Below are 15,066 nucleotides of genomic sequence, written 5' to 3' on the forward strand. Positions count from 1 at the left end.
CGATTAGTGCACTAATGAGTTGAGTACCTTGGTCATTACTGAAAACAGAATCACAGGTTTTAGTGGCAGCCATTATCACAGCTCTAAAGTTGAATGGCTTTCGGACTAGGGTAAAAAAAACACCAAAACAAGCTACTTTAAGGCGATGAAGAATCTCAACACTTCAGTTCTACGTCAAAGCTTCATTTCCATATTGCATGAGCCTTGTCCCGTGTGCTCAGCTGCTACTTGATAAAGTTAAATAATTTTTTGTTTAAGAGAACGAGGCCACGAACACTTTGTTGCGGCCACAGCTGCTCACCAGAGTAATTAAAAATACTTGTGTGAGACAGCACTATATTGCTGCTTACACGACGGTAATCCTGTGCAAGCAGCACACTCGAAGTCACATTAACACTGGTTGCACTGCAAGCACCAGGAATAAGCAAGCTCACTTACTGTGAAGATAACCATTATACTAGACACCCTGCAGGTGCTGTTGGTGAGCAGTGATCTGAGTGGACTTTAGTAAAAGGAAGTAAAAAACAAGGAGACCGGAACAGTGATCTGGGTGGACCAGTAGTAAAAAAATGAAAAAAATAAAGCAGACCGGAATTATTAAACCATGCTAAGTATGCACGGCCCATTGTACTGCATCACAGTGGAATGGAAGCTACAAGTGCAAGGCAATGGCGTCCTCAGTTGTGAGGTTGGCTCGTAAGCATGCGAGGACAACACACTTGTGGAACATGTTGCCTCGTGCTCATAGCTTTCACTCCACTGCTATTTACTTGTGAGATGGAGTACAGTAATGTCAGAAAGAATGTCGAGCAGCGAGTTCTAATGTTGAGTCGGCTGTTTCCTCCTAGAATTTCCAGTATTCAGTAATAAGCATGCTATTAGTGTCTGCACAGTTTTATTAATCTCAAAGTATTTTCAAAGTACTGTTCATTTTGATGCAGCAGATAAGTCTGGAACCATCTGCAGTACAGAGCTCTGAGGACAGAGTGCTCCGTTGTGGTCCTTTTTTTTTTAATGAAAAAATCTCTTCAAACAAGTTCCTCGCTCCTCCTGAAAATGTTGTCTTAAGCCCTACAAAGCAAGATTTTTAAAAGACAAGCATGTGCAGTCATGTTCTGCACTGAATTTTAGTTCAGTAGTAGTTTTAACCCCCTAACGGAGCTTCTTTTTTTTTTCGGAAATTGAACCAAACTGCCTATTTTTTATTTCAGGAAATGGTAATATGGCTTATCTGAAGCAAAAAAAGCCATAATTTTTTTTTTTTGCCATACAACAATCTTTTTTCTGGTTGGCAGAACTAAAATCTGTCAGTAAAACTAAAGAACTGTGCTGGACGAACCCTACACACTTTAAGGGGGGACGCGGCTTCCAGAAAAAGTTTTTATATTTCTCTTTGTATCTACGTTATTTTTTATTATATTAAAGTCTGACTACTCGCACAAAGTTTCACCTCTGAATTTTGTGAAAAGGCTGCAGCGTTAACAAAATGTGGCAGAAGGCTGGTTCAACATTCACTGCATTCCTACTGGCATGCTACAGGTCAAGACTATTTTAAAGGAATATTTTTTTCGCAAAGCACAAATTTTAGTTTTGAATTTTTGTGGTGCAGAGTCCGTTGACATATCTAGGGTGAGAAGATTTCATACAAGAAATTTAAAATTCACAAATTCGAAAAGAATGCAGTGACCTGCACTGTGGTCCTAAGACTGCAACAAAACTTGAGTCAAATAAACAAAACAGTCGTGAAGAAATTTGCTTTGCAAGGTGAGCATCTAGGCAGAAAACCGTAACGGAGAAAAACGTCCATTCTTCGTGCGCTTCTCTGCAATGCTGAGCTGCCAAGGTCTATGGAACAATTTTCTTTAGAGTACTTCCCGATCAATTTCAGCAGTGAAACTTCAGGACAGCATAAAAAACGAGGCACATAAGCAGACACAGCAATTTTCAAAACATCAAATTTTTGGCCACTTTTTGGGATTTCAAAGCCGCATCCCCCCTTGAATTGGATACAGAGTGCTATAACAGGCATGACGAGGTGGATTCATCATAAGCCTAAAATGACCATAGGCTTGTGACGGCCGTGGCTCATCAAAGTTTGCTAGGGGGTTAAAGCACACAATAACTAGAGGGTGTAAAATCGGTTCTTTCAGTAAAGCCTTTTGTACTGTTTATCAGGTAGCCCTCTGCAATTCAGTGCTGTTTTGGATCAATTTCTTTTAAGTTTTGTATCTTTGTGCATCTGTTACCTTTCTTGTAGCCACGCTTCGTCTGACAAGATTGGCATTCAACCACATTTTTAGTATTGTGCAGTATCCCCTGAGCTTTGCACATTGCGCAGAACTGTTTGCATTTGCTTTTCAGTTGTGCACATTGCACTCTGCATGGCAGTGCATATCCATATGCATAAATACCGGAAGCATAAGCAGGTGATTATCAAGGAACACGGTGCTAAAGGAATGGTACAGAAGAGAACAGACGTACACAAATGCTGACTAGCAACTGAATGCATTTATTGCGTGAGTGCATTAAATACACATGAAAAAGGTTTGCGCATTACCTGGAAAAAACATCACCAAAAGCAAAGTCACTAGAGCTTGTCAGTCAGGAATTAAGATACGCCAGCTCTTGGCGGAAGAGGGATACTGAAGGTTTGCTGACACATGATGCCCCCTTGCGCGCAATAGCAGAGGCTTCAAAGATTTCCCTTGCCCGTGGATCGATCAAAAAGTGGTAAACACCCTTAGCAGATTTTGTAGTGAAGTGCCAGGTTGCTGTTGGGGGTGGTGGCACATACCTGGCAGTCCACTACGAAAGCTGTAAAGGGTGTTTATGTCATCAGATCGCTGAAGAGCCATAGAATTTTATGTGGCCTTGTACTTTGGTTTTGGAAGCCCCATGAAAGAAATCTGCTCTACTCTCAGAAAGTGAGAGCTTGCTGTTTCTATGCAGAACAGTAAAGTATTATTCAGGGGGAACTGTGCTGGGTACTTTATTAATTACAACTTTCCCTGGAGGCTTCAAGAGCTCTTTATTCAATACATGCTTGCATTGTTACTGTCATGCCGTCCATATGTAGATGACTTTACTGGATTTCTTCATTGTTGTTCCTGGCATAACACAAATCACAATTGATGGAGCTGAATATTATGCTGTGGAGCTTTCATTTTTTTTTGCTGTAGCTTATTTCATGTATGTGCATTTTTCATGGCTATTCAAGATGTGTCTTGCTGTAAATGCAAACTGGCCTGCATTTGGCCCACCAGTGATTTTTAAGAATCGTAGCATTTTGTCAAGCTTTGAGATATCTTCATGCTGCAGTTAAGTATTGTGTGTCCTTGCAGAAATGCAACTTCTACAACTACTCTTGTCCATGCACACACAAAAATTGAAAGTGGACATTCCTAAAAATTTTTTCTTACCATTCTATTCATGCTTCTGGAACTTGTGTTTTCTGTAGTTACTGATAATTTAGGAGTCATCAAACTTGTCATGGAACCATTTGTTAACAACCTGACATCTTTAAGTGAAGTTTGTCAAACCCATTTATGTATTGAGTGGAATCTCAAGTATGAGAAAGTTGATGTATCTGAAGCATCAGTTGTAGAATACAACACTGTCACAGTGATTTTCATTCTTCTCTTCACATTGTTAGTATTTTTCTCTGGGAACTCATGGCCCCAGTTTTGGTACAGGCAATAAGTGCCTGCAAGGGCATGCCGTAAAGAAACAACATAGATTAACTTCATCCTTGTCTTTTTGAGGTTATATTTATAAAGTTGCTCAAATGAAAACTCTTGGAATGCTTTATCAAGGGCAGGCAGTGCTTTCTTTTCTTGTGCAAACTTACTGGCTATGCAATTTTTGAGTGTTAAGGCCACCTTTAACACAATCGGAAAGCTTCAGCAATTTTGCTTTCACATAAATTAAACGAGAAGCTTTTATGTTCAGTGAAAAAAAAAAAACACTGAGCACTCTGAGCCCTTTTTTCATGTGGGGACATTGATGCGCACTGTTGGCTCCTCTTCCTTGAAGAGTAACTCGTGGTGTATAGTGTTCAGTCACATTTGGTGGCTTGTGCATGCCATAATTGCATACATAAAGAAAACCTCATTGCGATGATCTTACACATGTGACAACTGCGGAGGTAATGTGGTAGTCTTGTGACCAGTGGTATTGAGCAACATTTAGAAGTGATTCCGTCAACGCAATGCAAGTGTTCAAGTGTTTTGGTTGTGTTTGCATGTGCTCAGTACGGTGTGACACATCTTAAGTTTTGTGCCATCAAAGCAAATGTGATAACACCCCCGTGAAACCATATGAACAATATGGTTAGTTTTTCCTATGTGAATTGGCACTCAATAGAATTTCGTGGATGCCACCTGTAGAGAGTGGATTCTGATTAAGCGACAGAGTCGGCAGTAGATTTTCACTGCTGCATGCTGAACAGCATTTTGTAAACACCAAAAGCTTGCCTTCAACATTGATGACTGGGGTTTTGCATTTGCCGCATTATGGTTGGTGTAGTGATCAAACTAACCTTGCACTTGCTGGCCTGTTTGTTGTGCCAGTGGTCGCAACCATGGTTGACAGCTTGTATAAGGGAGAAAAAAAAATTATTTTCTGCAACACAGGTTGACAGCTGTGCTGCACAGTTGTTGAAAAAGGTGCATAGCAGTGTGCAGCAAAAGGTGTTGTGGCTTTGTCATGCATGGAATCTTGCATGTATCATTGCTTCACCTATGTGCATTTTTTACATTGCCATTAAAATAATTTATGCATAATACACTTGTCCAAATGTTGATTATGTTTGTTTTGTACGTGGCTATTACAGGAGAGCTGTCACATTGACTAGGGGTCCTCACTCGAAGCTTTTTAATGTGCCTTTGCGAGCTTCAAATCCACACCGAGGTTAGTCAGAGCTTGCATTGAACTGAATGGAAATGATTGAGATGAATCTTGTGGGTGCTAATCAGTATTTTGGTACACATTTTATTTTGTTCCATGCCTCCTGAATGAACAACGGTAATGTGTCTCATTATCTTTTCAGACCAGCACCAGACACACTCAGTGGTGTACGCTGCTTGCACATTGCACTGCATGCAAGGATATATATGCATCTCAGCATTTGCGAGATATGCAACTGCACTTTGTGCTTTGTGTGCTAGAGCAGTGCATAATGTTAAAAAGGCAGGTTTAAGCAGTGCTTGTATGCAAGATAGCGTGAAGGCCAAGTGCACTGGTACTGTCATCGCCATACATAGAATAGTCAATATATACATGTGCATCACTTGCTGTCGGGAGCTAAACATGCTATACAGTCAAACCTCGATATAACGAACATGGATATATCAAATTGCTCACTATATCAAACTCTTGGAATCTGACAAATACACGTAAATTTTACCGTTTATGCCGAACAATCCATTCTACATCAAACTCCCCAGCACCTTGCTGTGTTGCTTCTGATAGTGCAGCAAGCGTCTGCACCTCGCACCTGCCGACAGCGCCACGGAAGCAGTGGCAGGTGCAGCTATAGCGTTGAAATGGCCTGTGTTGCAGCTGTGGTATTCGTCACAGAAAACAGCAGTACAATCCTGATGTATTAGCTTCTGGTCTGGCATGTGCATTTTCTACGAGACACTGTTCTCAAGTGGAATAGCTGCTCTAGCTGGCAGTTAGTCTGCCGCCACATGTGCTGGCGACTATTTGCAGCGATGCCAGCTGTAGTATGGCACTCGCAGTAACCCAAAGTAATCTCCAATTGCTGCCTTCGGAAATGTTAATGAGGTTAATGTGAAATCATTACTTGGCTACGTTCGCGGTTTCTTGTCCGCAGAAAGTGGACGCAAAACGTGTCGGCAGCCCTTGCGTCGTTCGAGGACGAGGAGTAAAAGAATGATTGTATGTTATAGAGGATGATAAAAGGTCGATGCGCATCAAATTTGGTTGATGTGGAGTAATTATTTAAAGGCCTCAGAAAGGGGTGTTTCAGCTTGGCTTTAAATGGTTGCACTATGTAGAGTGCAGGCCACCGAGCATCCATGCCGCGTACGAGACGTCACGTGCTACCACAGCCGCAGCCACACCGTGCGCGCCGCAGCCGGCGGAGGTAGGAGAGGGGCCGAGTGTGTGGGGCCGACGGAGTGGCGCCGCCGTTTTGGCGCGCGAGAGAGCGAAAGGCGCGAAGACGCGGAAGTTCAAATTTTGTCTGCATATAACACAGCTTCCACAGGACGCATTAAAAAAAAACTCTTGCTGGGGGGTAATGTGCGGGGCACTTTCCTTGCCGTGCACTGCAGAACTACAGATGTCCGTGGTGGCGAGCAGCGCGCGCAAGGTATCTGCGCAGCCCGCGTCCACGGTCACCACGCTGCGCCGCGTGTTGACGCGGACTGCCAGAACTCCCGGCCGCGGGCCGAGCTCCTCCTCGCACTGCGAGTTTTTAGAGTTGAACCAACGAGCAGAGCGCGTCCTTGGTGTCATCTGTTTTGGTTTAGTTGCGTCCTTGTAGTTGCAAAGAAGACACAGCTCCCCCGTTAAGCGCTCCGCGAGCTTCCCCCGTTCCGTTCGCCGCGTTCGGGTGCCGTTTAGGGCCTTGCCGTGCAGGGGTCTTTGGCCCGCGTTCCGCGATAAGCGCTTGTGCCGCTGGGTGTTTTTGTGTACACTAGTTTGAGAAAGTGTATGTGTTTGCTGTTGGCATGTCTTGTAAGGATGGGCTCCGGTTGGTTCCGATAACGGCTTTCTTGATTGTTCGAAAGAAGGGTCGCCAGAATGCTGGTGAAGCGTATTTAAGAGCGGGTTTTTCAACCCGACAAGGGGTCTCGAGAGAGAAACGGCTGCCTTCCGGCTGCTGCTCGGGACCTCCGCTCCGAAGATGTTGCGCGCCCCGGAGTATGGCTGACTGTTTTTCTATGTGACCTCATATATTTTATCTCAGTTTGTAAGTTTGGCTAATGATTCGGATCTATCCTTAATAAATCAAGTTTATCAACACATCTCGACACCTGCTGGTCCCCTCCTTCAATGCGGCGGAGCTCTCGTCCGGGCACGGAAGCACGCTTCGTTACACCGGTGCCCCGCTGCCGGACGGTGTTGTTTTGAGGAGAGGAAATGCACATAACTGGCGCACTGGGTCAGTGGACACCTCAATCGCGCTTTGAGGTGCGTGGATGTGACTATTTCCTGCCACATGATGACATTCTAAAAGTGGTCATCGAAGGTATCAATGGGTACGGCACCACGTTCGTTTCCAGAATGCATGTGGCATTAATGTGAACACCTTCCTGGACCTTCGTAAATGTGACCTGCGGTCGTCCTTGGTCGCCTTCGAAAATGGCATTTACACCCAGAAAAAAGAAGTCTGCATTGGTTCCTGCTTAGCCCCCGTGTTCAGCGACCTCGCTTTGGCGTACCACGACAGGAACCTAGAAAGACAGCTTAGCACTAAGGACCACACAGATCTTCCAGTATGTTGACGATTACCTCATCCTGTTCGACTGTCAGCCAGGGGGCCATACCATTGACCATGTGAACCTCATCTCAGACTATTTTGAAGCAACCATCTCTGGCTTGACCTTGACAAGGGAACTTCCCGCAGACAACTTGAATAAAGATGTAGCGCAGAAGAGACGAGCACGGGAGAGAGACACGACAAACACGAACGCTATTAACAACGATTTATTTTCCGTAACAGACATCAATATATAGGCGTGCACATCGCATGCGCACATGACATAGGGCGCTGTCTCAACAACCGTTTAAGGGAGCATGCTCAAAACTTAATACAAGATAAGCTCGCGAATTTAGTTCAGCATGTTCTGACATACAAGTGCGAGCCCCGCTTTAACGAAGCAAAGATTCTGGGCAGGAGCGCTAGCACAAAAACCAGAGTTTTGCTGGATGCTTTCTACATTAATAAAAAATCGAGTGATTGCATTAGCACACGTCAATAAGTTTGTTCTCCGGGCGCGCTTTTCTGGAAAGTTTTCTGTAAGAATAACACCGCCTCTTTCGTGCGTGCCTCTTTAGGCTTTTTCTGTAGGTTCATCTTCAATGCCTGTTTTCCCCCCTCCTTTTTTGCAGATGATACATTATGATGCTCGTTATTTCTGCGATTGCAGATATGTAATCAGATTTCTCTTTTTTTCTGTCAAGAAGCCCAGAGCCGCCCTAGTGTCACGTGCCCATGCGATGTGTACACCTATATATTGATATCTGTTACGGAAAACAAAGCCAGTTGCTAGTAGCATTCGTCTTTGTTGTGTCTCCCTCCCGTGCTCGTCTCTTTTGCGCTACATCTTTATTCAAGTATGTGTCGCCAACTAGCCCAGCAACAAGTTTTATTCCCACAGACAACCAGTTGAGATTCCTGGATCTAGTTTTGACTTTTGACCCACACCATCTATGCTGCAAGTACGCACCCCGCTCTAAAAAATATGCTCTACCTTTCGGGTCTGCGCACTCAAAGGTAGTTAAACGTAGTATCGCCATCGCAGCTATTTTAATAAATACCGCCGATGGATGGAACGATAAAACACTGAGTGATCATGCATGATGCAAAACAAAAAGGAAACCAAAAAAGACTGGACATTAATCTGGGAAAGCAAACTCAGGATTTTAGATGTGACAGTTCCTTCTTGAGGAGGGTGACCAATGGTGTGTTTACGCAGTTCTCTCCTTTTATTTTTCTTTTTTGTCGATGATGAATGCCTCGATTTCTCTCGCTCCTTTCTCTTTATACCTTCATGAAACGCGCGTTTTGTGCAGCTTTGGTCTACAGCTCTTGAAATTCGTGCAGTGTAATGGCAAACTGCTGCCTGTGCCAGTTATTATTGAATTTGCATGTTCACGCAGCCGGTCATTGAGGCAACGGCCGGTCCAGAGGTGGGCATTTGACCTCAAAAATATGGGCCTCACCTCAACCTCAAAAAGAATTTTCCGACCTCACTCAACCTCATCAGTTGAAGTTGAGGTCTCCTTAGACGCACTCACCTCACTTTTCCTGAGGCCACTGCTGACCTCACTCAACCTCACTTCAACCTCAAATTGTGAGGTTGAGGTCGGCTGCTCAACCTCAGAAAACAAACGAAAAACAAAAAAAAGCGATTAAGAAGTTTTTCAGTTAAAAACGATTCTGAGAATCCTGCGAGACAGGAAAGCCAAAATGATAAAAGCCAAATAATGATATTATTTAATTAGATGTGTACAGACACTACTGATGTGCACGCAATAGGAGAAGCATATAATCTGGGATGAGCCCTCAGAGAGTATATGACCTGCGGGCAGGGTTGTCCCATACGCGGTTACAACTAGTACGTCGTTGAGTACTTCATATACATGCAACCTACTTCGAGTATACTTGTCCGTATTGGAAGCATCTCGCTTGTTCACGCACGAACCGGCAATTGACAAAGACCTTCTACACCATATACCAGAAATTGGGAGGAGGTATTCACGGTACTCTTTTCAGGCTTGAGAATAGTAACCGAATATAAAGAAGCTGGTCGTCGATGTACTTTCCAATGCGACGGTTACGCAGATGCATATCAGTATATTTCGATTTTCTAGCTCCATTCGGCATAGTGAGAATGCTCTTCTGAGTCCTCTTTATGTTGCCTTCGAAAACACTTAACAAGCTGCGTTGTATTTATGTCTGTGTAGAAGCGAGCGGCTTCTTTTATTAATGCGGAAGCGTTAGATGGCTCACTTTCAAGGTAATATCCGCAAAAAAGCGTCCACAAGAAACGCGCCATGCGACGCCACGAGCCGACGAGTCACGCGACGAACATGATGACGTTACCTGAATAATTAATATAATTAGGTAATGCCACAACTAATTAGTATAATTAGTGATGTCATCGTGTAAGTGTGACGTCATACCAGGTCACGTGGCAGCGATGTATTGTGCCATCAAACCTAGTCACGTGACGACGCTGTAATATGACATCACACCTACTCACGTTACGACGATGTAACTTCTCGTCATACCAGGCTCCCAACCATCCCCTTCCACCTCATTTCAAGATCAATATGGATCCCACATTACTACACATGCGTGCATGACTGATTACAAAGAGTGCCCACAACCCGGTCCACGTTAATGACATCCGGATTGTACAGCAGGTAAACGCGCTAGTTCTCATGTACGACGTACTGCGAAGATCATGCAACGACACACGCCTTTGACTCTCGAGATGATGGCGATGATGATGATGCTAACAATGTATCCTTATGAGCCTGGGGAAGTCTGATATACCGGTACCAAATTAAAAGTTGCCAGAATATTGATTAAATATTGTACATTACCCAACAACCAAATACAATTATTGTGCGGTAAAATAGGAATACCTGCAGCTAATAATTAAGGATGATGAAGTTGATGTTCATGGGAGGTCAAGACCGTCCCCCGTTTCCGCCACTTCCCTCCAGGTGGCGATGGTAATGGTTTCGAAATCCTGGGAATTTTCCGATGACTCGGTGAACCCGCGGAATTTTAAAAGAAAGGGCTAGATTACGTCTTCGAATACTGTGAGTGTGTTTATAATATCTTGATCCGTGCCTGGGTCTGTATTTAGAATTTTGGTGATTTCCTTTTCAGTCGTAGCTTTGTTCGATTCCGGATCAAGGAGATGCAGCAGAAGATTCCACGTCTCTCTCGTGCCTAGATTGCCATTTATATTTTTGCAGATATGGTTCCACTGCTGTCTCGCGAGTTCTGCGGAGTGGTGTTGAATTTCTTCCGTGAGTGTGAATATCCGATTTCTAAGCTTTTTGTTGTATTTTTGCTTAAGCCATCTTTTTTCTAGGCTTTGCCTTGGCTCCTACATGTGTGTGAGGTAGCTGTCAATCATATTTACGCCTAGGTCATGCACTACGTCTTTAGTGGCCTTTCCCACGTCTGAGAGGAGGGTTTGTATCCACTGTGCTAGGTCTGCGATCGGTTCCTGATTTTGGTCAGGCATCGTCCTAAATTTGTCCCAGTCAGTGATTCTGTTTTTTCTGGGTTGGGGTTTGAGATTGCCAATGACGATTTTTGACATTATGATATAATGGTCACTTCCCAGATTTTGTCTGGTGTTGCTCCAGCTTAAGTCTGGGAGATTTTTGCCCATCGTGAGGTCCGGGCACGTGTCCCTGTTCACGCTGTTGCCTATCCTGGTAGGCTGCATGGGGTCCGTATATTGGGTTAGCCCTCTTTGCTGGATAAAATCCATTAGGGCCGTGCCTTTCCTGGATATTGTTGCGTGTCCCCATTGCACGTGTTGAGCGTTGAAGTCGCCCACAATTAGGATTGAGTTTTGGCCTGCAATTTGTAGGGCTTTGAGTATAGCGACTTTCGCTGGTCCAGCCTGTGCCCTGGGGTGGCTTTATGCGTTAAGTATGAATAGAGAAGTTTCTTTTGGTAGGTAGAATTTCGATTAATATACAATCGAGCTCTACGTCTCGTGGTTAACCACGGTAAGGTTTCTATGTACCATTGTAGTGGTTAATGGCTGTTCTGCGATGTAACATGGGAGAACTGGACTTTGCGAACGGATGTTGGAGGGAAGGAAAACTCCCAGCGTCTTGGAAACACGCCATTGTTAAATTCATTCCAAAACCGGGCAAAAAGCTCGCGCTCGAAAATCTCAGACCTATTTCGCTTACTTCTTGCTTAGGAAAAATGATTGAGCACGTCATACTCGACAGACTGCAGTCCCACATGCACAAAAAGAATTTATATCCAAACACTATGGTCGGCTTTAGACCATATTTATCAACACAAGGATACGATGCTCAGACTAGCAAACGAGGTCCTATCTCAGGAGCAAGAAAGGAGCACAAGGGCAATCCTAGCTCTAGATTTAACCAAAGCATTTGATAACGTCAAACACAAAGCAATTCTAGATTCTCTTTCACCGTTGAATGTAGGCGAAAGAACGTTTAACTACATCAAGGACTTTCTCTCCGATAGAACGGCTAAAATTCAAATTGGCACAATCAAATCCGACACCTTCACTTTAGGAGACAGAGGAACGCCGCACGGATCGGTCCTCTCCCCTTTCTTATTTAATATAACCCTCATCAAAATGGCGCGCGAACTCGCCAAAATTCCAGACCTAGAACACTCCTTGTACGCAGACGATATCACCCTTTGGACCACCAAGGGGAGTATCGGCACGATACAAGATACGCTACAACAAGCGGCAGATGTAGTAGTAGAGGAGGCACAAGCCGCGGGACTTGCGTGTTCCCCCCAAAAATCTGAACTCCTCATCCTACACCCAAAGCATAAAAAAAAATAAAGCGCCTGAGATCAAAATATACGCAGAAGGGGCAGCCATCCCAGTAGTGGAAACACTAAGAGTCTTGGGAATGATGATACAGTCAAACCGAAAAAACGACACACTAATTAAGAAGCTGAGAAACACCGTCAACCAAATCTCCTTCCTCATCAGACGCATCGCGAATAGGCGAGGAGGAGTTAAAGAAGCCAAGACCAGGAAACTAATCCAGGCCTTCGTTCTTAGCAGAGTCATCTACTCCACACCATACGTCACCCTCACTGTCAGAGAAAGGGACGAAGTGGATTCTCTAATTCGACAATCCTACAAAATTGCGCTGAACCTCCCTCGTCATACCCCAAATGAAAAACTAATACAGTTAGGAATTCATAACACCTTAGCGGAAATGATGGAAGCACACCTCACCGCACAATACGAAAGACTATCAGGCACTGAAACGGGACGTTTCATCCTAAAGAAGGCAGGAATACAATATGAAGAAATCTGTGCACACACGTTGCCAATTCCAAGACTCGGGCACGAACACTTAATAGTCCATCCTCTGCCCAAAAACATTCATCCACACTATGATAGACAGAAGAAAGGCTAGGGCACAAAAACTTCACGAAAGATTTTCAGTTCAGAAAGACACGGCGCTTGTGGACGTGGTAGAACATGCGGACAGAGACGCCTTTTCCCTGGCAGTTGTCGATCATCGAGGTTCTCCCGTCGTATCGGCGACAATCGATAAAACAAAATTTTCGGAGGAGGCCGAAGAAGCTGCCATAGCTTTAGCAATTACCTCCACCACTGCCAAATACATCATCAGCGACTCTAAAACCGCAATTCGAAATTTTTGCAAAGGAAGGGCCCACTCAGCAGCCATCAATATATTACAAAAAATCTCCAATACCCGCCAGATCATATTGATCTGGGTCCCCGCCCATTCGGGCCATCCTGGAAACGAGGCGGCGCACCAATTTGCCCGAGGATTCGTAGTTAACCGGGAGGTGCGTTACCCCGAGCTCAGGTCGGCCAAGGAGCGAATGACGACCTACAAAGAAATTACTACCCACTTCAAGAAAGAAAGACAAATCTTCCCAGACCCACAGATCTCGAAGTAAAACACAACAAGTCAGTTGGCGGCAGCTCCAAACAAACACTTTCTTTAATCCGTACATGTACTTCATATGGTTCCCAGAGCAGTTCATCCCCATCTGTTCTCTCTGTGGGCACCATAAGGCAGACACACCCCACATCCTATACTCATGTCCTCATGACAAGCCGTCGAACAGTCTGCAGCTCTCTACCCAATCGCAGTGGGAGGCCGCGCTGCTCAGCTCGGACCCGGAGGTTCAGCTCCGAGTCACTGAGCGGGCCGAAGAGGTTGCCGAGCGACATCGTCGGTCGGCCACCTGGCGTCCGGCCTAGAAGAGGTGCCCACCGCGGGGAGGGGAACGTCACCCCAACCCGCGCCAAAGACCTTTTCTTTAATAAAGTTTACCTCCTCCTCCTTCGAATACTGTGCCAACTATTAAAATCACACGGGTCAAAACAACTGGCCTAGAGTGGGCAGCGTGAACCGCTCTCTCTCTAAAGAGCACCGTGGCTCTCCGCTCAAATTTCCCCGCAGCGAAATCTTTTTCCGAGCCCCCCCCCCCCCCCATGGCGCAATGTGAAACGTGTAATTTCTTTTGCTGAAAACCAACTTTCATTTCACCTCCCTTCGCTTGCGCGCGGTTCGGGTGTCCACCGAGATATGTGAGACAGGCCTCATTTCCTTTCCTTAAACCAACTTTGTTTCACTTTCCTTCCTTTACGGCGCTCGCACAAAACAGTATATATTTAATATAGCTTCGGCGACATTTACAACTGTGTTATTGCTCGCTGTATGCGGAAATATGGAACCAAATCCGGTTCCGAACGACGCGCAAACCCTGCAGATAATTTGAGAAAGCCAAATTGAAAATGAGTTTGGCGAGCGCGATTCGGGTCTCCACCGAGATATTTGAGACAGGCGTAATTTCCTATCCTTAAAACTATTTCACTTTCCTTCCCATTCGGCGCGATTCGGGTGCCCACCGAGATATGTGAGACAGGCGTAATTTCCTTGCCTTAAATTGTCCAACGGGCAAGGCGTCGCGCCGAACGGGCGATGGGATTCTGTGGACCCCTTGGCAACGCAAGGGACTTAGGGACGCCTCCATTGCCGCCCTTGTGTAATTCACTACTCATTGCTCCAGTGTTATTTCTGATTTTTGCATTTGATCACGGTTAGGGGGGCCGCGCGCACGCAGCCCCCACTTCCAAAAATTAGATGCTCCACCTACTTCTGTTAAGCAGGTGGCAGGGGTCGACGCGGACGCAGTACAATGCCCTCGCCTCGCCCTGGAGGCGTCCCCCTTCTTGATCAGGGACGCCTCCGCACCAAGTACGTATGCCAGGAATCTACAAGGCCTGGCGAAGCCATTCTTTTCGACCGCCTAGAGTTGACAGCGAATATTGTTGTTATGAGTTAATTATAAATCCAACAACAATGATGTAAAGCGCTAATTTTTAAGCACTTTAGCTTTCACTAGTTACTTCGCGCGAGACCTTTACTTATTGTACTGCTTACCTGCCTTAATTGATAACTAAGTTGTTTAATCTTGCCTAAAACTCTTCAATACGTTTTCGTTCTCCCCTTATGACACGGTTCGGGTGTCCACCGATATGTGAGACAGCTACTGCGCCATTTCCTTTCTTCAAAAGCCAATATTAAATTTTCGTTCATGCGGCACTTTTTCCTTTTAACGCGACAGCG

At 45.0% G+C, this 15,066-nt stretch overlaps 1 non-coding gene across 1 annotated transcript; it reads right to left on the bottom strand.

Moving 5' to 3' along the window:
• Window positions 1-14,540: 14,540 nt before the first annotated feature.
• On the bottom strand, window positions 14,541-14,702 carry LOC144116532 (U1 spliceosomal RNA). The gene has a single exon (XR_013311867.1). It is a non-coding gene; the product is annotated as a U1 spliceosomal RNA (small nuclear RNA).
• Between the last annotated feature and the right edge of the window lie 364 nt (window positions 14,703-15,066).

This window comes from Amblyomma americanum, chromosome 1 (assembly GCF_052857255.1).
Source record: "Amblyomma americanum isolate KBUSLIRL-KWMA chromosome 1, ASM5285725v1, whole genome shotgun sequence".
NCBI classification, from domain to species: domain Eukaryota; kingdom Metazoa; phylum Arthropoda; class Arachnida; order Ixodida; family Ixodidae; genus Amblyomma; species Amblyomma americanum.